The sequence below is a fragment of the Amblyomma mixtum genome, chromosome 4, assembly GCF_055824585.1.
Source record: "Amblyomma mixtum isolate Tamu chromosome 4, ASM5582458v1, whole genome shotgun sequence".
Taxonomy (NCBI): domain Eukaryota; kingdom Metazoa; phylum Arthropoda; class Arachnida; order Ixodida; family Ixodidae; genus Amblyomma; species Amblyomma mixtum.
The window spans coordinates 52,019,561-52,039,373 of record NC_143015.1 but is presented as its reverse complement, the minus strand read 5'-3'; the positions used below and the strand labels follow the sequence as shown (position 1 = coordinate 52,039,373).

The window sequence follows — 19,813 nt, the reverse complement described above, 5'->3', positions numbered from 1 at the left end:
TGGTTCTACAAGGATTTGGTGGTAGGCCTTAACGAGACCGATTTTAGAGAAAATTGTGGCGCCATGCAGGGCGGCGCTGAAATCCGCGATGTGAGGTAGGGGATAACGGTCCGGAACGGTAGCGCTGTTAAGGGCGCGGTAAGCGCCACAGGGTCGCCAGTCCCCCGGGGATTTCTTCGGTACCATTTGTAGAGGGAACAGCCATAGGCTAGAGGAAGGTCGGATAAAGTCGAGCTCCAGTATGTGTTCGAACTCGTTGCGGGCGACCTGTAAATGGTCTGGAGCAAGGCGACGGGCTAGAGCGTGTGTGGGCGGGCCAGTGGTCACAATGTGATGCGTGCTTGACGGGCAGTAAGAAGTTGAAGGGACGGAGGAGAGAAGGGTATTGATCCAGGAGGATCTCCTAGACGGCCTGTTGTGGGCAGGGTATACTGGGAAGCGGTTCTCGAAAACAGAGGCCGTGAACAGAGAGGTTCATCGCGGCTTCCACGAAACACTTGCTGTTCATGTTGACCAGCAGATTGTAGTGGCGAAGGAAATCAGCTCCGAGGATTGGGTAGCGCACCTCCGCGACGAGGAAAATCCATCGGAACATACGTCGGAGGCCCAAATTGAGGGTAAGAGCATGTTCGCCTTAAGTAGCGATGGGGGTGAGGTTTGTGGCTTGGAGCGATAGGCCAGTACGGCGAGAAGGTGATGATGTAAAGCTGCAAGCGAGGACGCTTACCTGTGCACCGGTGTCGACGAGAAAATGGTGGCCCGATTTGTGGACGCGAATGGAGAATAAGCGGCTGGTCTCTGGGGTCACACCACTTGCTGCTTCTGGTGGTGTCGTGGGAAGTTTCCCTGGAAGCGACAGGGAGGCGTACACCGACGCGCTGCTTCACCAAAAGTGCGGTGATACCAGCACTCTCTGCCTTGAAGAGGTGGGGTAGCACTGCGTCAGCGAGCCGGAGTCTGGCGACGGGAAGGCGACAGAGAGCAGAAAGTCGACAGTGCGGCGATTTGGTCTGGGAGCTGTGTGATCTGGGCTTGGAAGTCATCACGGAGGGTCTGAAGGTCCACGCAGGAGGAAAGAGATGATGGCGGTGTGGAAGGCTGCGAGACTGCGCCGAGAGATTTTGCGGAGTAGGAAACTTCTATGACGGAGTCCGCCAGCTCAGCAAGCTTCTCCAAGGACATCCCCTGGGCGGGCACAAGCACCATGCGGACCGACGGCGGCAAGCGCTGAAGGAAAAACTCACGCAGGAAGGCTTAGTCGAAGATAGCAGCCTTGTCGCCCAGGAGCTGCTGGAGCCGACGCAGCAACTGGGTAGGTTCGCGGTCCACCATTTCTTCGGAGGACATGAGCTGCTGGAGGCGGCAATGTTTCGAGACGGCTGTGCGCTTGACGAGCTCAGCTGCCAGCGTGTCGAACGGCGCCGAGGCGGTCGGAGTTATTAGGAGATCGCGGACTTCGGCGGCAATCTCAGGTGGTTAAGACGCAGCAACGTGATGAAACTTATGCGCCTGGCTGGTGATGCGGCCAATAGTGAACTGGATGTTGACTTGAGCGAGCCAGAGCTGAGCATCGGCTGCCGACAACGGGGGAATGCGAAGGGAGAGCGCAGAGACGGCGCTGGAGGGTCCGTCACCGGGCATGGCGGAGGCGTTGTCGCCGGCGTCGGCCATGGTGGGAGCAGGTGTTCCAGCGGACGTCCGGAGTCACCAGTTTGTCGCACCCGAAAGGTATGAGGCCGGAACGATGAAGGAAGTGGTTGATTTGTTGTTGTTGTTGTTGTCCTCTAGATAATGGCGCGTACCCACTGCGGGGGATTGGCCAAGACACAGGCGGCGACTGATAGTTGCACAAAATGTTAAACAAGAAAATAATGGTTGGGAAAAATAAAATAATTATGCTAATAATAGCAATTAGGAAATAAATGAAAGGATCTCAGATGTGTAATTGAAATAGGCTGAACAAATGCTGTGAGATCGGTGACTGAAATAGAGAACGGGGCTAATTATTCCACGTTTCAGAGAGTTTTCGTTCCAGAGGAATATTGATCATGAGAAAGAGCAGAGCTTAAGACGACAGCCGTTTAGTGTCTGTAAGGAAGTTTTGCATGGCGGAGAGCACATTCCAGTTGCTGTGCCCAAGGGAGGGAGCCCCAAGAGACTGAGCAACCCCGGCAGACAGACTTAGACCAAGCTGTCGAAACGGAAGCTCCAGCAGGCGGCTCCGTAAAGAGGAGAAACGGCGGCAGGTCAACAAGAAATGATCTATCGTTTCGGGTTCTCCGCAGAACGGGCACAATGGGGAGACCGCCAGACCAGATCTATAAAGGTAGAAGTTTAAGTGAGGCACGCGACAACGTAGACGCGTGAAGGAAACCTCAAGCTTGCGTGATCACCATCCTTTACTGCATCATGGGTAAAGGAGATGCCGGAATTCGGGAGAGGAGGTCAGAGCTGATGCTGCGAATTCTTTCAAGAGCAGATACCTGCGAAACCTGGCCGCCGTAATATATGCGCTGGGTGGAAGCACAGATACGACTGGGCCTTGAAGAGATGCCTTCGCCAGGGTATTGGCAACCTCATTCAAATGGATTCCTCTGTGCCCAGGCACCCAGACCAACCGTAATGAACACACGTGGGGTGGAACCAAGCATTTGAGTAACCGAAGTGCCTGAGATGTTGTAGACGCGGTGAGAGAGGAACACAACGATAATGAATGTCATAATTATGACAGATGACAAGGAGCTGTTTAATCTGCGCAACCCTAAGACTACTGCTAGAAATTCGGCCAAATAAATAGGGGTGTAATCGGGAAGGCGGAGTGAGAATGACCAGTCAAGGGAGATGGAGAAAATGCCAACACCGGCCTTTTCTTCACACTGTGAGGCGTCTGTCGCTATGAGAACATGAGATTTAAAGCACAGCAGGTAATCCTGCAATAAACCGCTGAGCAAATGGAAAGGCATTAACTTTGCATGTTTTGGAAAGATGTCATCGAAGACAATCTGAATAGATGAAGAGTTGGCGCATACCGGACGGATGTCCGAAATGCGGACGTTTAAGGGGTCAAGGAGGGATTGCGCAAAAAATATCTGAGGGGTACGGAAACGAGACCAGGATTCGTTGAAAAATGGCCGAGGCTGACGAAGGAAGATCAAATTGGAGGCATGAAGCGAAGAATCGCACATTCTTACGAACGTTTTCACCGTTAAGAGCCGAAATCTAGAAGTCAATGATGGAATACGCGCTTCCAGGTACAAAACGGAATTCGCCACAAATTTTGGAAGGCCCAAACAAAGGCGCAACGCCTTCCGCTTCAAGAGAATCAAGGGGCGAAGTTTATACGCTGGCGCACCAGAGAATAAAACACAGCCGAACTCTAAGACTGGACGGACGTACATTCTGTAAATCATAAGAAGTGAGTGTCTTCTCATGCCAGAACGAACACTGCTCAGCCTACGCAGCATAGCGACTGCTCGGACTCCTTTCGCAGTGATCTGCTCGATATGGGCCTCCCAGGAAAGAGAAGGATCATAAATTACTCCGAGGTATTTGACACTTTGCACTTGAGGAATTACATGGTTCCGGTAAATAATAGAGATATTAACTGGACGAGAGAGCGGAAAAACCAATAAAGCACATTTATTGACATTAAGGGACAGATTAATGTCTCCTAACCATTGGTCTAGGACATTCAGGTAGGACTGTAAGGACTGGTACAAAGAGGAAATGTAGTTCTCTGAAGCAAAAAAGGCGATGTCATCAGCATACACATAGGTGGACGCCTGAGGACTGCAGGGAATACTGCTGAGTAAGATGTTGAAAAGTACAGGGGAGAGGACCGCCACTTGGGGCACTCCTCTCGCTTGTCGAAATTTGCTTGATGAAACACCGTTCTGGAAGCAGTAAAATTCCCTGTCAGCAAGAAATTCAGTAACCCAAGCCACAAAGTATCTCGGAAGTCCTACTGCCTGTAGTCTTTGCAAGAGCGTCCTGTGTTCAACGCTGTCATAAGCTTTAGATCCATCTAAAGTAACAAGCGCTGCGTATTGGATTCGGCGCCGAGCTAACTGTATGCGGCTCTCCAGATCGGTATGGGCACACCACATAGAGCATCCTGGTCTGAAACCAATCTGGCAAGGGTTCAACAACCCAGTCTCTTAAATAACAGACATTATTCTACCATGCAACACCCTCTCAATTATCTTAACGAGATTCGAAGTTAAAGAAATTGGCCTTATATTGTCTAACACATAACCATCTCCCTGCTTTTTAAGCACCGGGATGATCTTTGCTAGACGCCACTCATTTGGAATCCATGGCCCCTTGAGAAAGTAATTTACAAGTGCCAGTAAGTCGGTGGGAGATTCCTCGAACAAAATTTTAATCATAGAAGAAGTCGCACCATCAGGGCCAGGGGCCGCGGGTGGAAGGCGGGATACAGTGTTCGAGAGCTCAGTGAGGGTGACCTCCTCGAAATCGTCCAAAGAGGCAAGAAATCTCTGAGGAGAAGGAAGAAGAGCCGTAAACCGGCGCTCAAGGCCTCTGCCTATCTCTTCCAGGGACTGCGCAAGTTCAGCCGGTGACTGAACTAGGGAGACAGCGTTCATGGTGGACGAGATTAGTTTCCTGGATTTTAGGTAATTGAATAAAGCGCGCCTATTACCAGATTTTGAAAGGAATTCGTAGCGTTCAGTATCGTGCAACTCCTTTGCACGAGATACGGTGCGCTTAAACGTAGCTGCAACGAACTTATAATCGATCCAGTTTTTCGGACACTGATTGTGGAGAAGTTTCTTCCAAGCAGCCTTTCGGCGCCTATAATCTCGAGCGCACTCTGCGTTCCACCAAAGGCACGGCGATGTTCCCTTATGTGCCTGAACCAAGAACTCCGATTTTTTACGAGCTCCATCCAAAATTGAACAAATGCGGATGTCATTATCTCCACTGTTGGAATGAGATAATTCGTGAAGGTCTGCTTTGAGAGCATTTTTAAAACTGTCGTAATTTAAGAATGTGCGCCGTGTGCTGTTAGGAGAGGTCAACTGGCACATAACTTGGAAGCTGATCGGAAGGTGATCACTATTGGAGCCACAGTCAACTGGCGGCCAAGAGGACACAGTTATTCCGAGGGAAGAAAATGACAAGTCTAACGCTGAGCGAGACTGACCACGGACAAATGTGGGGAGCCCCGAATTTAAACAGATGAGGTTATTTACACAAGCCCAGTCCCATAAGAGCGTACCGCAGAGATTTGTTCGAAACCCCCTCGAAACATGATGCGAGTTGAAGTCTCCAACAATTAAAACCTGTTTCCTGCAACTAGATAAAAACGAGTCAAGAGGCCGAACGTCATGCACACCTGTTGGAAAATATACATTAGCCAGAGTGAGTGGCTGATGTCCAGGAATATTGAGATCAAGTGCCTGAATTTCACACTGCCTGTCCATATATTGAAATGACACAGTTGCCCAGTGGCAAAATTTTGTGGGTACGAACAATAGCAACCCACCACCTCTTGAGGGCCGGTCAAGCCTGAAAGAACGATAATTTTGTAAATTTTACCTAGAATCTTTAGTGAGCCATGTTTCCTGAAAAGCAATTAAGTCGGGACTTAATTTACTGATTAAACAAACTAAATCTGTTGAAGCAGAAAGAATAGACCGGCAGTTCCACTGCAACACCTTCAACGACCCTATGTCGCCGAAAGGGCCGCAGCGGAGACAGCCTGATCCAAAATGCTGCCTTTGGATGTAGATCTAGGGTGATTCTTCTTATTCTTCGACTGAGAGCAAGACGGACCAGCACCACCTAATGGAGACGTACTGCGCTTTTGAGCACGCATCTCAGTCTCCATATCAACGCACTCTTCAGATGAGATTTCTGTCTCACTGTGATGTGAATAACTGGTTGTACGGATAGACGAAGGCTGTGATTGAGTCTGACTCAGTGGATTGGAAGTCACGGGCACAGAAGGTTGGGGAGGTGCAACCAATGGAGAAGTGATTGTGCCACAAACAGGGGCAATAGAAGCTTGCAATAAAGTGGACATTTGGGATGCCATGACCTGCGAAATGCACGCGGACAGATTTTCAACTATGCGATCCATGACACTTGCTATTGCTTTCTCCACCGCCGCCGCAATCGCTTGCGACAAGGAGGAATCCACAACAGTTGCATGCCACGCTGCCAGAAGAGAGGTGCTTGCCACCGGCACGAGGAACGAGCTCCATTCGGCGGAACTTCGGCGTTATCGTCATCGGCAGCTGATGCTGCTCCTACTGCGCGAGGCCGCTGCTGCTGCTACAATCTCCCGGTTAAAGTTGCTTATGTGGCAGGGGTAGAGAGGCCAATTTAGGTGGAGCTTCGCCACGTGGGAGAAAGATAGTTTGAGAGAGGGTGAACGGTAAAGTCAATGTACGCCGCTTGGTAGACCTGCATATCCTAGGATCGAGGTGATGACGTGATTATGTTTCATATTAACGCCCAATAAGCGGACAGCTCTGCGTCGAACACGCACACGCGTATAATCTCGGGAGGTGGCTAGGGTGTCTAACAAAATGCTGGACCCCTGGTGTTCGCTGTCGCTCATTTTGATGGTGATGGCTATAGCGATGGCTATGCCACCAGATTCACAGGAAAAAAAAACAGAAAAAGTCTCTGTTCCTTGAGGCGCAGGGAGCCCGCGTACAGGCTCAGAACAGTATGCAGCCAAAGCGCCTGCAATTCTCCTGCAGAAATAATCCGCCATCTAAATTTGTTGACGGCCCTAGATTAAGAGCCTACGCACAGAAATGCTGCTTTTGTTGCCGGAATCAAAAGACCCACTCCAGTTTTTGCACGTTTTTCCGTGTCATGTAGTCGCGTATAAACTTTATATTAGCTTGAGATCTCCTGACTGGCCCCCACATTAGTTTAGGCGAGAGCCAAGCCAACATCTAAGCGGAAGAAGAAAAGAACAAGACTTAACCCAAGTGAAAGAAGAGGAAGAAAATAAAAGAAGCCGAGAAGAGAAGATGACAGAGGAAGAGGAGAAAAAAAAGGGGATAAAAAGGAGCGACCTTGCTATTGGCGTGCGCCCAGTAGTTTTGAAGCGAAAGCTTCGCTAGGGTAGCTCGGGCTTCAATCGCGGACTGTGCAAATTTGACCTTCAGCAGAGTTAGATGTCAAGCCATTAAAAGGAGAAAAAAAAATTCGATCAATATCCATGACTGGAAGTCGAACCCGCTGTTGCGCGAACAAGTACTTTAAAGGCTGCTGAAGGAGACCTCTAGGCTATTTTTTTTTCTTTCATGGTATTTATTCTACATGGTTATGAACAGAAAGGACATATATGTGCGTGCGCGTGTGTGTGTGTCTGTGCGTATACAAAAATACTATTTACAGAGCACCTATACTCCGTTTCATACATAGCAGTCAACGCAGCGAAGGCTGCGGCGCCTGTTCGCGCTCCTCTTCCGCATCGTAATGTAGTGCGTGGAAAGTGAAAAGAGTAATTAACTTAAAATTAACTAAAAATTAAAGTAAATTTTGGTCGATTTGTAGTATAATAATAAAAGTCCGTTATTTCTCAAAAAGATTGCTTTTTCTTTTATGTTCTTCAAAACAGAGTGCCTTTCCGGCTCCTCCTGTATCAGGTTTTCGCAGCTAGGCCGGCCGGTGATGTCGTCTGCTTTCGTCTTTCGGTTTCTGAGTCTGCGAACATGGCACCGCTATCTCCTACTCGCTTGTTTTCTTCGCCCACTGCGGCTTCAAAAACATCTGCTCGCCTATTCTCCAAGCTGAAGTCTCCGAAAATTTCGAAAGACTGCAAGCAGGTGACTGTCAACGTTTATTCTAGCGTAAGGAAGCGCTTCCCGGAGAAGACTGTGCGTGAAGTTCTCGAAACTGTGGGCGAGATGAGGGGGGTGAGCCCTCGGGCACTTGCGAGGTTCAAAAAACAAGTTCTCTCTACTGGAATAAGATCACCATAAAAACGCCCTAGCAAGGTGACAATATCTAGCTCGCGCAGTGTTAAATATGACAGCTTTGCACTCAACGCCATCCGACTCAAGTTACATCGTATGTATGCCTACCTTTACACTTCGAAACAAGTAAACAGCGCTGCGTTTTTCAAAGTAGGTATTAGAGTTTGACAGTTTCGAGTTTCTACGTAATGAATCTTTTAATTAAAATAAAAAAAAATAAAAAAACAGCCAAGCAGGGAGTCGAACCTTGGCCCCTTACAAAACGAACAGACAGGCGCGCGTTTCGTACCACTCAGCCACGACGCGAGGCGGACGGATAAAATTCGCCTGTTTTTTGCAGCGGACTACTTTGGTACCGCTGGCAGCGTTGACTGCTATGTATGAAATGGAGTATAGATAGGCTCTACGTGGTACAAATTGATAGGAAACATAACAGAACTAAACGGCCAGCAAAGATATACAGCCCATCAGGAGAGGTAACCAATCCGGTAAGAAGTTCAATCCATCGTAACTGTCCGTTACTGCAGCAACATTCAGCTAAACTGAATTCTGGGCGAAACAACTGGTTAAACGTTGCGGTATTGCATGCGCGTTTTCCAAAGGCTATGAAGTCCAATCAGAAGAATCATATCATAGGGTTTCGAGTCAGGTTCGGATACAACGAGCTAGCGCACATTGTAGGAATTTAGGAGGAAATCTTTCTGTAGCGTCTTCTGCAGCACATCCCAAAACAAAATCGCAGCTTTGCAGTCTATAAAATAATGTTCAATTGTGTCAGGCACATTGCACAAGGGGCAGTTTACAGAAGACACACAAATGTTTTTCCTATCAAGCCATGTTTTGAGAGGTACAGGTTCGGCGTGTAATGTATAGAAAATTGTTTTCGTGCAAGAATGAAGGGGCATTTTATGCACTCGCTTTAAAACATCATGACCCCTAAGCCCAAAGTATAAAGAACGATACAGTGGGGGCGGGAAGAACGTCGTTATCAAATCACTGTACAGATTTTTGCGCGAAACAGAATATAGGTACTAATTTGAAAACCGAACTGTCGAAAACCGCTTGGAGGCTTAAACGCCCGGCATAAATCCTAATAAACAGGGGCGTTCAGTAAAATTGGAAGAAACTACAAAGTTCGGAAGTAGAGTCTCAAAGTTAACTCTCAAAAGTGCCGTAATAATTGGGTGGGAACAATCACGAAAAAAGAAGAGACGGGCAACCAACTGACTCACATATAGATGCTCGAGGCCCAGTCCCACTGCACAAGCAAGCCTGAAAAGGTTATCACGCCGCTGTGAGCAGGCCGGCAGTCAGTGAAGAACAGCGTTTATGGCTGATAGGAAACGGGTTTATAAAGATACAGGATGTTGACGTAATAGGTCACGATGCTAGGCCGCTATCAGCGTAACGTCAGAGTGACTCAGCTCTGCTACAGCTTTCTTTTCCTAAAAAATTTATTTAACGTCTCTCTGGCAGCGGGTAGCGACAGGCCTGGAGACGTGGTGTGCTTCGCCGTAGCTCTGGGGGGTCGTGTGCGACGTCTGGGTCGTCAGACGCTGAAGTATCGTCTGCACGAGGGGTTACGTCGCGTATATGCTCCTGGGTCCTCCTGATCTCCCGGCTGTCTTCCGTTTTCAGGATCGCGGACCACGGTGTCTCCTCTGGCCTCAGGAAGACAGCAGGTGCCCAGGTCCGTTGAAGCACGTCGAACGTTGTTATCTGCTGTCCCTGCGACAGAGGAGGCAGGTGTCTGGACCCACGGTTGTAGTAGGTTCTCTGGCGCTGGCGAATTTCCTGGAGTCTGTTGTGCACAGTTCTGCTGGCACCGTCTCTGGAACCAAGTGTTCTGCCGGTACCGGGAGCAGAGTTCTCGTCTGCCTTCTCATAAGCCTCTGCACAGGAGAGTTCAGCACAGGATCCCTGGGGGTATTGCGCACTCGAGTAAAGCTGCAAAAACGCACGACACCCGCGAAACCAGGGTTCAGCTTCATGTTGTACTCGAAGTCTTTAGCTCGCAGAGCCCTTTGAAGTCTTCTGCAAAAGGCTGTGCTGGCGGGTAGAGTTGGTCATGCTGAATGATCTGCAAGCGGCTGATAAACGCCAAACCTTGGGTTGCTGTACCATTCAGTGTTACCGGCACATCTTGCTCCACAGTAAAAATATTTCTTCGTGAGCTTCGTCGTTTGCAGTAAGCAAACGCCGTACTTTATCACTGGCAGTGGTTTTGTGCCCAAAAAACGCGACAGGTCTGTTCTGGCTTATCTGGCTGTTTTCTAATGTCCTTTCTTGAAATAACGCAGCAGTTTGCCCTCGTGTCTAATTTGCACTTCATTGGTGTGCCGTCAATGTCCACAATCGCACTCCAGTTGTCTGCCGTCAGTGTCTGCGCTGTTAAAGTTTTCCTAGAAGTAATCCTCATCTTCGTCAGCCTGCAGCTCCCGCAAATCATTTCTTCTTCGAATCGTACTTTGTGAATGCGGCAACGACATGCAAACTTGTGCGAAGTGGTTCCGCCTCCCGCATTTCTTGCAAGTTTTACCGTTCGCGGGTCATATTCCCCTACGGGGCGTCTGATAGCCGCATCTATTGCAGACGTCGTTTTTAGCCGCTACTGCATGAACGCTCGTTTTATGGGTGGTTCCTGCCGCTTCGGTTATCTCGCGGAACTGTTCTTTCCCTTCTTCTAGGGCTCGGCAGATTTCGACAATCTTCTGATAGGACGGGTTTTAAGCGATCAACCTTTGCTGCAAGTTTCTGTCGCGAAGGCGCAAAATAATGCGGTTGCGCAGCATACGGTCTTCTAGCTCTCCATATTCGCAGTTTTTTGCCAGTATTCGTAGTTCTTTCAGCCATTCACTGAAGCTTTCACCTCCCTTCTGGTTTCTTGAGCCGAATCAGAATTCATGAATTGTTAGGTTGGTTTCGGGCTTATAGAGATCCTCAAACTTTTTTAGCAAGACGCCAACGTCGTTTTTGTCTTCTCCTTCTTCAAACCTAAACGTGTTGTACGCCTTTCTAGGTTCGTCACCAACCGTCATTAGCAGTGTAGCTGCCTGAACCTCTTTGCTGTGCTTGTTCAGCTGGGTAGCGGTAAAAAACAACGTGAACTCACTCTTCCACGTTTGCCATCCTAGCCGAGCGTTGCCTGATGTGTCCAAGGGCCTCGGTGGCAAAAAAAGGGACGCTGGCATCGACGAGCCGACTAGGGACCGCTGCCACCATGTCAGCATGCCGGCAGTCAGTGAATAACAACGTTTATTGCCGATAGGAAACGGGTTTATAAACAGACAGGAGGGTGACGTGATAGGTCACGATGCTAAGCCGCTATCAGCGTGACGTCAGAGTGAATCAGCTCTGCTACAGCCGCATGCGCTGAAATTTAGAAGAACAATTAAATGTCGCATATACATAATGGAAACGCTGTTTGTAACGTCTGCCGCAGTGAAGGACCTAGAGTGCGTAATAAATTGTTGTTGCAAGAAAGGTGTTGCAAGCCTGGGCTCGACCAAAAATAGAAAGCCGATGCGGGACAAAAGTCTGAGCATAACGCTCCACGGCCGGAACCCGCTCTCTCTCCAGGCATGATGTGGAACACCAATATATTTAGGATGCACACAAGACTATTATATTCCAGCTTACACGGACGGAGTTGTGCCCCATGAACCTAACCATAGGAGCGATTCATTTGAGCACCAGCAAGGATGCCAAATCGATCTATCGTGGACAACATATCATCAATGCTGGGCTTGTCAATACAGAAAAATGCAAGATCGTCAGCATATGCTAGCAATTAGACATCATTACCCAAAACAGAGAACCCATGGATGTTACTGTTACGCAACACACTCAAACAAAGCGGTTCCAGATAAAGAGCAAAAAACAGAGGAGGCATTGGACAGCCTTGCTTCCCGGAAGAGTGGATTGGCATGGCCTTCGAGACCAGGCCGTTAATGATTAATCGTGTGGAACAGTTGCTCTAGCAGCCGCAGCCAACACGCCTCCTGTTAAACTGTACGACACTCTCGCGCTGTGCATTGAAGAGCGTCGTCCTCATCAACTTCCATCTGCTCCGCCCCGCGGAACTGTCTGCTCACTGTCGTCTTCTACGTAGCACAAATCCGTGCTTTCGCTCCGGTTCGATTGTTGTAAACATTCACTGTAGCGTTTCCAAATCGCATCGAATACGAATAGTATAAAAGGGCGGAGATCTGGGCGAGTTGGTATGCATTCATACTGGTGAACGGCGCAAAAAAGGCGGGACAACGCTTGTCTTGTCGTTGTCCCGCCTTTTTTGCGCTGTTCATCAGTATGAATGCATACGAACTCGCCGAGATCTCAGCCCTACTAAATGTGATTTCTAGTACACTGGGCTCTAATATGTGTAGAAATTTTAACATCTCTAATCACAGCGCTTGTCTTGTCGTTGTCCCGCCTTTTTTGCGGTGTTCACCATTATGAATAGTATAGACTTGCTACTGAATCGAATACAAGGAATTAAACTGAAATTCGAAGCGTCAAAAAAATCGAATAGTCAATACACAGTTAAATAGAAATCTTATAATTTGCACGTCCATATTGTTTGTGCGCTGGTTATGACAGAAGGAAACGAGTGTGAAATGGTGTTTTTTTAAATGCTGTTGAGTAAAAAGTATCAATAATATGCAGCTGGGTGAAGCTTGACTACAGGTGAAATAAACCCATATAAAACAAAAAGGATGCACAGTGTTGTAAACAAAAGGAGACAGTGCTCTCTAAATTACGTAGCGTAGGCAGGGCTTAATAAAATTGCTAGATACACCTTGGCTAGAAGGAAAACCTAGCACTCTAGAGCGGTTCACTCGATATAGGAGATTATCATCGATGCATCGCTCGAACACCGTAACATCAACTATAAGACAAGACTTAAGACTACCACGAAAAAGAAACAGATGCTTGACAAGATTCACGCACTAGCACATGTGGGTAAAGCAAGGGAGAATGTGGATATGATACAGGATAAATTTTAAGCTATTAAAAGATAAATGACTAGGATTGAAGCTTGTTTTAACAGTTGCGAGGACCCACCACCCAAAAGAGTAAGATTTCATATCACGATATCTGCGATATTAACTTAATGCGGAATTTTAAAGTACATTTCAAAAAGTTTTAAACGAGCATGTGGAAGACAGGGCACGTTACAGAGGCACTATGCATGCAAAAAGAACTTTTGTTATGGTAACAAGACAAGACAGTCTTGGTCATCAAAACAGTGCAAGCGGAGATACTCACAAATACGTGGTTCTGGACCGTAACATTTTCGCAGCAGTGCGTCTGTTCAGAAATGTCGCGGAAGCTTGAAACGTACCGAGTTCCCTTAGAAGAAAGCAAGTTTCTCCACACACTCCAGCGAAAATGACCCTCGACTACGTGTTACCGAGCTGGAGCAAGCTGAGAAGCGCCTGTCCCATTCCACTTCAGTAGCCAGAATAGAAAGTGCTTTCTGGCCACGATTTCCAGTGATCCGCATTTGTTTTTTCCTTCGCTTCAACACCACTGTAATGGTCTGCTATAACGAATGAACACTGGGAATAAAGATTATATCTCAGACATTTCCTGGTTGAAAGAAGATGGGCTTTCAATCTGTTTTGATGAAACTCGGATATGAGACTTCCAAGACGGATAATTGTTCTGCAGAAATTATTTTTGACTAAGTTGTAATGGCTGTGAGTGTTCTTGCAGCACGAACACATACGACCCTTTCTTTAACGCGATAGCGTTAAGGACCCCGTGCCGCAGAAAAGCCGGTGTTGACTGCGGCGTCAGCGGCTTCGCCCGTGTGCAAAAAATCCCAGATGCATTAATAAATAAAACTAAGTAGGAAATTGGCCGAGTTAGAGAATCGAACCAGGGCCCCCGGAGTCCTAGACGAGCACGCTAACCACTCCGCCACGCTAGCTCGATGGTTTGAAATGAACAAAGGCGAGTCTAGTGAATAAGGTGTCTTAGAAGGGCGCTTTTGTGACATGTACTGTGCTGTATATTAGTAATTATCAGCATGGAAATTTCAGAAGTCGCATTTAAGCGAGTATTAATGTACGTTTCTGCTACTTTGGCTGTTCAATTCGCGCGCACGCTGCGCCATCAGGCAGCGCCCACTAAAACCACTCCCTCCTCCTCGCCATGAACGCCACTGCCCCAAACAGATAGAACGCGACGGCTGCGCCTCCCACTCGCCCAGTTCGGGCGTAATGGGGCGGTGTGGGTCCGCAGGAATCACGCGGTGAGCGGCGAACAACACAGCGCACATCCAAGGCGCGTTCACGACGAAGTTTGTGGCTTGGTGCCCGTTCGTTCGGCGTAGAAGCTATGCTGGCGTTCGTGGCATCGGGTTTTTTTATTTGTCCATCGGGCAAGGCATCGCGCCGAACTGGCATTGACGTTCCGTGGACTCGCCGGCAGCGCTGCAAGACGCTGTCGCGTTTCACTCTTAAAAGCGAAGCTTAAGCGTCCTCCAATTTTTTTTATGATCGCCGTAGGCACCCTTGAAAGGAGGGTTGAGCATAACGTCAACATAGAGTATTTTCACGTAACGGTGACAGCAGTCCGGAGAGTAGGAATACAATGAAAGTGGCTTCTAAACAAAACTATTTATTTGGGCTGACTTGCGCCTGCAAAGAACAGAATGGGCCCGCCGCGGCGTGCCAACAGGCGTTCTCGGTGATCGTAGAACAGAATGCCCGCCGCTCTCGGCCGTGCACTTCTAAAGCTGATAGCGAACTTTCGATATAAAGCGTGGAAAGTTGCTAGGACATTCTGGAGCAAGATAGAATCGGCTCTGCCTAGATGCAGTCAATCGAGATAAATCTGGGCATGGCGTGCATCTAAAAAACAAAGCGGTAAAGCAGCGTGCCGCCAGCTTTGAAGAATGAAAAAAAAAACTATCACTACAAAGGTTCGCGGCAATATGCGTACACTATTACCTTTGAACAGTGGATTTATTAGTGGGTCACGGCGACCAACGAACGCAGCGGTCAGGTCGTAGCAAGACGGCAGAACCAGCCGAAGGAAGCAGCTCCAGCACGAGCCTCGCGCCGGAACCACCAGCGATGACGACGAAGTGCGGCACCGCGGAGACGTCCTCTTCTTCTTCTTACAATGGCCCCGGCGAGAAGGAATAGCCGTCCTGGCGACTTACGGCGAAGAAACGACAGGCGGGTTGTAATATGGTTTGAGGCGACTAACGTGGACGACCTCGCGACCACGGCGGCGGTGGTCCGAGGAAGGTGTAACTGGCTCAATGAGGTAGTTGACAGGAGACGTGCGTTGAATGACGCGATAAGGGCCATGGTACTTGATGGAGAACTTGGTGTCGGCAGGAACCCAAAGCCAAACGAGACAGTCAGTGGAGAACGTCGGAGCCGGCCTGGCATTGTCGTGCACGTCTTTGCGGTATCCTTGTGTGTCGGAAGTAAAGGTGCGGGCCAGCTGACGGCACTCTTCAGCCTTGTCAGCAAGGTCGGAGATAGTTGTGTATTCAGACGGATCTGGTCGGTAGGGTAAAATGGTGTCGATGGTACAGGATGGTTCACGGCCGTATAAGAGGAAGAAAGGGGAGAAACCTGTCGTCGCTTGATGGGCGGTATTATAGGCAAAAGTCACAAACGGAAGTACCTGATCCCAGATGGAATGGTCAGACGAAACGTACATTGCGAGCATGTCGCCCAGAGTGCGATTGAAACGCTCCGTGAGGCCGTTTGTTTGCGGATGGTAGGCAGTAGTCGCACGGTGTATGATTTGACATGCTGAGAGGAGCTCTTGAACTACCTCGGACAAAAATACGCGGCCCCTGTCACTGAGCAGCTCCCGAGGTGCGCCGTGACGGAGGACGAAGTGGTGCAGAATAAAATAAGCGACGTCACGAGCTGTGGCCGTGGGAAGGGCGGCTGTCTCGGCATAACGGGTCAGGTGATCGACGGCGACGATTATCCATCGGTTACCTTCCGGAGTGCAGGGAAGTGGGCCATAAAAGTCGATGCCGATGCGGTCAAAGGGACGAGCAGGGCATGGTAAAGGCTGCAGGGGTCCGGCCGAGCGACAAGGTGAATCCTTTCGTTGCTGACAGGCATCACACGATCGAATGTAGCGGCGGACAAAATTGTACATTCCACGCCAGTAGTAGCGCTGACGAAGTCGGTGATATGTTTTGAGGACACCAGCGTGAGCACTTTGCGGGTCAGTGTGATGATGGGCACAAACGTCGGAGCGGAGATGGCGCGGGATAACCAATAACCATTTTCTGCCGTCAGAGTTGTAGTTTCGGCGATAAAGGAGACCATCCCGGACGGAGAAATGAGAAGCTTGGCGGCGGAGAGATCGCGGATATGCAGCCATGGTAGGGGCATTGATGACGTTGAACAGGACAGAAATCCAAGGATCTCGGCGCTGCTCGGAAGGCATATCTGAGACTGTGAGAGCGGTCAGGGGAGGGTCTGGTGTGGGAACGGCAGGCAGGGTCACCGGCGACCGAGAGAGAGCGTCGGCGTCAGAATGCTTGCGGCCCGAGCGGTATACAACACGGATATCATATTCCTGAAGGCGCAAGGCCCAGCGTCCGAGACGGCCCGACGGATCTTTGAGCGTAGCGAGCCAACAGAGGGCGTGGTGGTCTGTTACAACGTCGAACCTGCGTCCGTACAGGTAAGGACGGAACTTGGTGATCGCCCAGATGATCGCCAAACACTCTTTTTCGGTAACGGAGTAGTTTGACTCTGCTGTCGTGAGGGCGCGGCTGGCATAAGCGACGACGTATTCAGAAAAACCATGCTTGCGCTGGGCGAGCACCGCACCGAGGCCGACACCACTGGCATCAGTGTGGAGTTCCGTTGGAGCATCGGGATCGTAATGACGAAGTATGGGCGGTGATGTCAAAACTTTGCGGAGCTTCGCGAAGGCCTCGTCGCAGGCCGGTGTCCAAGAGGACAAGTTAGCGGGTCCATTCATGAGCTTTGTTAGTGGGGCGATGATTGTAGCAAAATTACGTACAAAACGACGAAAGTAGGAACATAGGCCTACGAAGCTGCGCAGCTCTTTGAGAGAGGCCGGTTTCGGGAAGTCAGCAACGGCGCGTAGCTTCTCAGGATCAGTCAGGGTCAGCAAGTCGCAGGAAGCATGAAGCAGGGTCGGGGGCTGCTGGCTTGGGTCCTCCATGGGAACGGACACCGTGCGACTGTGGAGTTCCAGGGCGACGTCGGGGGCTGGGATCGTTGCAACCTCCACCAAGTGAACAGTGGATTTATTAGTGGGTCACGGCGACCAACGAACGCAGCGGTCAGGTCGTAGCAAGACGGCAGAACCAGCCGAAGGAAGCAGCTCCAGCACGAGCCTCGCGCCGGAACCACCAGCGATGACGACGAAGTGCGGCACCGCGGAGACGTCCTCTTCTTCTTCTTACACCTTCAAATCTTGTTTTTACAGGGCTCAGGAGGGTCTTTGAGAACTCTGTTGCTCAACTCAAATCGTCTCTCCAGAAACCAGCACCTGAATGCAGTGAACATGGGGAATAACATGATACAATGGTGAGCGTGCTTCATAGCAAGCAGCCGCAGTGGCTTCTTCAATCGGTGTCAGCACTGATACAGATGCATCTATCTGACGCCATTCAAGAGTGTTCAAGGTGTGCTGAATCGCTATTCCATTTTGTCCACTGATTTTGTATAATTTCTAATACTTCCTCCATACTAATTCTTCTTTGTATTTCTTGCAGTCTTTTCCTCGCTCTGCTGCTTCGTTTGTACAGCCCAACAATAGTCCGCGCTTTTGAACACACATTTGTGAACTTGATGTTTTTTTTCGCGCCCTGAATACAAAACGTCAGGGTGTTGGGGAAGCAAACAACGTTCATCCAGGGCGTCGGCCACATCGCCAAACGGGATTCCTAGCATTGTCAGTCACTACATAGCATGGAAGGTCCTCAGCTAGATCTCACTCTTTCAAAACGCACGTTTCCTGCAGTACGGTTCGCACGCAGGTGGCGGCACTCAAGAACAAATCTTTGAGGCACGAATCAAACACTTGGCATGTCACAGAAACGCTACTGCTCCGTTCCCGAATTGCGTTATCAAGCCGTCAGTTGTGATGGCGATGAGGCCTACATCCATGACCAAGAGGACGTGTAGCTTCTCATGGCAGGATCGTGTGACAGCATTGTATGTTTCAGGCAAAACAGCACTTTCGAATGCTGTGCGACATGAGACATTATATTCGGACACTACGCGCCACTGCAAGTTTTGCGAACCTGGCTCTTCAGCGAGATAATAGCAATGCAGACTGCTCGCAATGAATGAGGAAGGCAGTCTACTCTGTAAGTGTCTTGGCGCGGGGGCTCTGATAGCTTAACAGGGGGCTTCAAAATCGAACTGCATTTGCCTACTTTTTTCTTTAAAGCAGTACAATGCTGGGCTGCAGATGCTCCGTTCTCATACTCTTTGCGGATCCTGGATGGGGTCGAAGGTGATTGATCAAAGATGGTGTGTTAGCTGGCGTTTTCAGAATCGTCGCACACAGGACGCATTCGGGCGAGCCAGCTTGAACATGTTTCTAACCAGCCCACACGCCACTGCATTTCTTTCAACATTTCGCATCCCAGGTTTCACCTTCGTCCATTAAAAGACAGCAAAAGGCGCTGGAGCTGCCGCGTCGACCGACGCGCAAGAAGCAGCAAGCCCTGCCAAACTCGTGTAGTTCCGTTTCGTACTTGAGGCGTACGAGGACAAGCAACGGAGCTTTTTCGCCGCCGCTACGGTGTTGTGGCAGCACTGTGACAGGAGTGGAGGATGTAGAGTGGAGGATGTGATACGCCCTGGATGTAGGCAAGGGGGCAGTGGATTGCGCCAGCGTGTCGCTCCTTTCCAGCCCGTCCGCGGATGGGAAAAGAAAGAACGATACTGTCCGCTAAGGGGATGCAACCAGTTATCGCCACGCACATCAACACAACGTCCATGTGACAGGACTGACACTTAAGGAAGCAATGTTCAGCAATTCATGATGAAATTAAACTTTTATTAAAGTAAATAAAAATGTAGCAACACCACTCGGTAGATGAGCGGCGTGTGAGCTATGACACGGCGTGTGAAGTTTGGTTTATGGTTTATGGGATTTTAACGTCCCAAAGCGACTCAGGCTGTGAGAGACGCCGTCGTGGAGGGCTCCGGAAATTTCGACCACCTGGGGTTCTTTAACGTGCACTGACATCGCACAGTACACGGGCCTCTAGAGTTTCTCCTGCAAAGAAATTCTACCGCCGCGGCCGGGATCGAACCCGCGTCTTTCGGGTCAGCAGCCGAGCACCATAACCACTGAGCCACCGCGGCGGCCACGGCGTGTGAAGTGGCCTCCGGGATAAGCAGCGGGGCTAACAAGGCCAGCATTATGAATGCTTCCACGGGATTGGAGCGCGTCGCGGTCAGACGCAGAGCTGAAGCGTTTACACAGACTATGGCAGCACGGTGTGTGGGGACGAAGCTAGCGGTGCCTTAGAGAAAAGTATCTGAAATGACTTGGCGCTCTTTCACACCAATCACGAGAAAACAATTCGAAATTTATTCGAATACTTATGCGAAAATATTCCTCATTTTCTAATAATTTTGAGTCGGTACTATTTGATCGCTTAGTGAACCGATAAGGGTAATATTCGATTCGATAATTGAACATTTCAAATATTATCATACCACTAGACTTAGCGGCTCTCGCTAAATGCCCCAGCTAAGCCATATCAGACGCTAGTGAATAAGTCTTATACTTCCGCTGCATTTCAGCTGCTGTGTCCTGTGTGCTCCTCTACGTTCTTGCCTCATCGGTCAAGCTGGCCTATC

The 19,813-nt window shown here is 49.4% G+C and overlaps 1 pseudogene; it reads right to left on the bottom strand.

The window, feature by feature from the left end:
- Window positions 1–942: 942 nt before the first annotated feature.
- LOC149346488 (uncharacterized) lies at window positions 943–1,671 on the bottom strand (annotated as a pseudogene).
- Window positions 1,672–19,813: the final 18,142 nt, after the last annotated feature.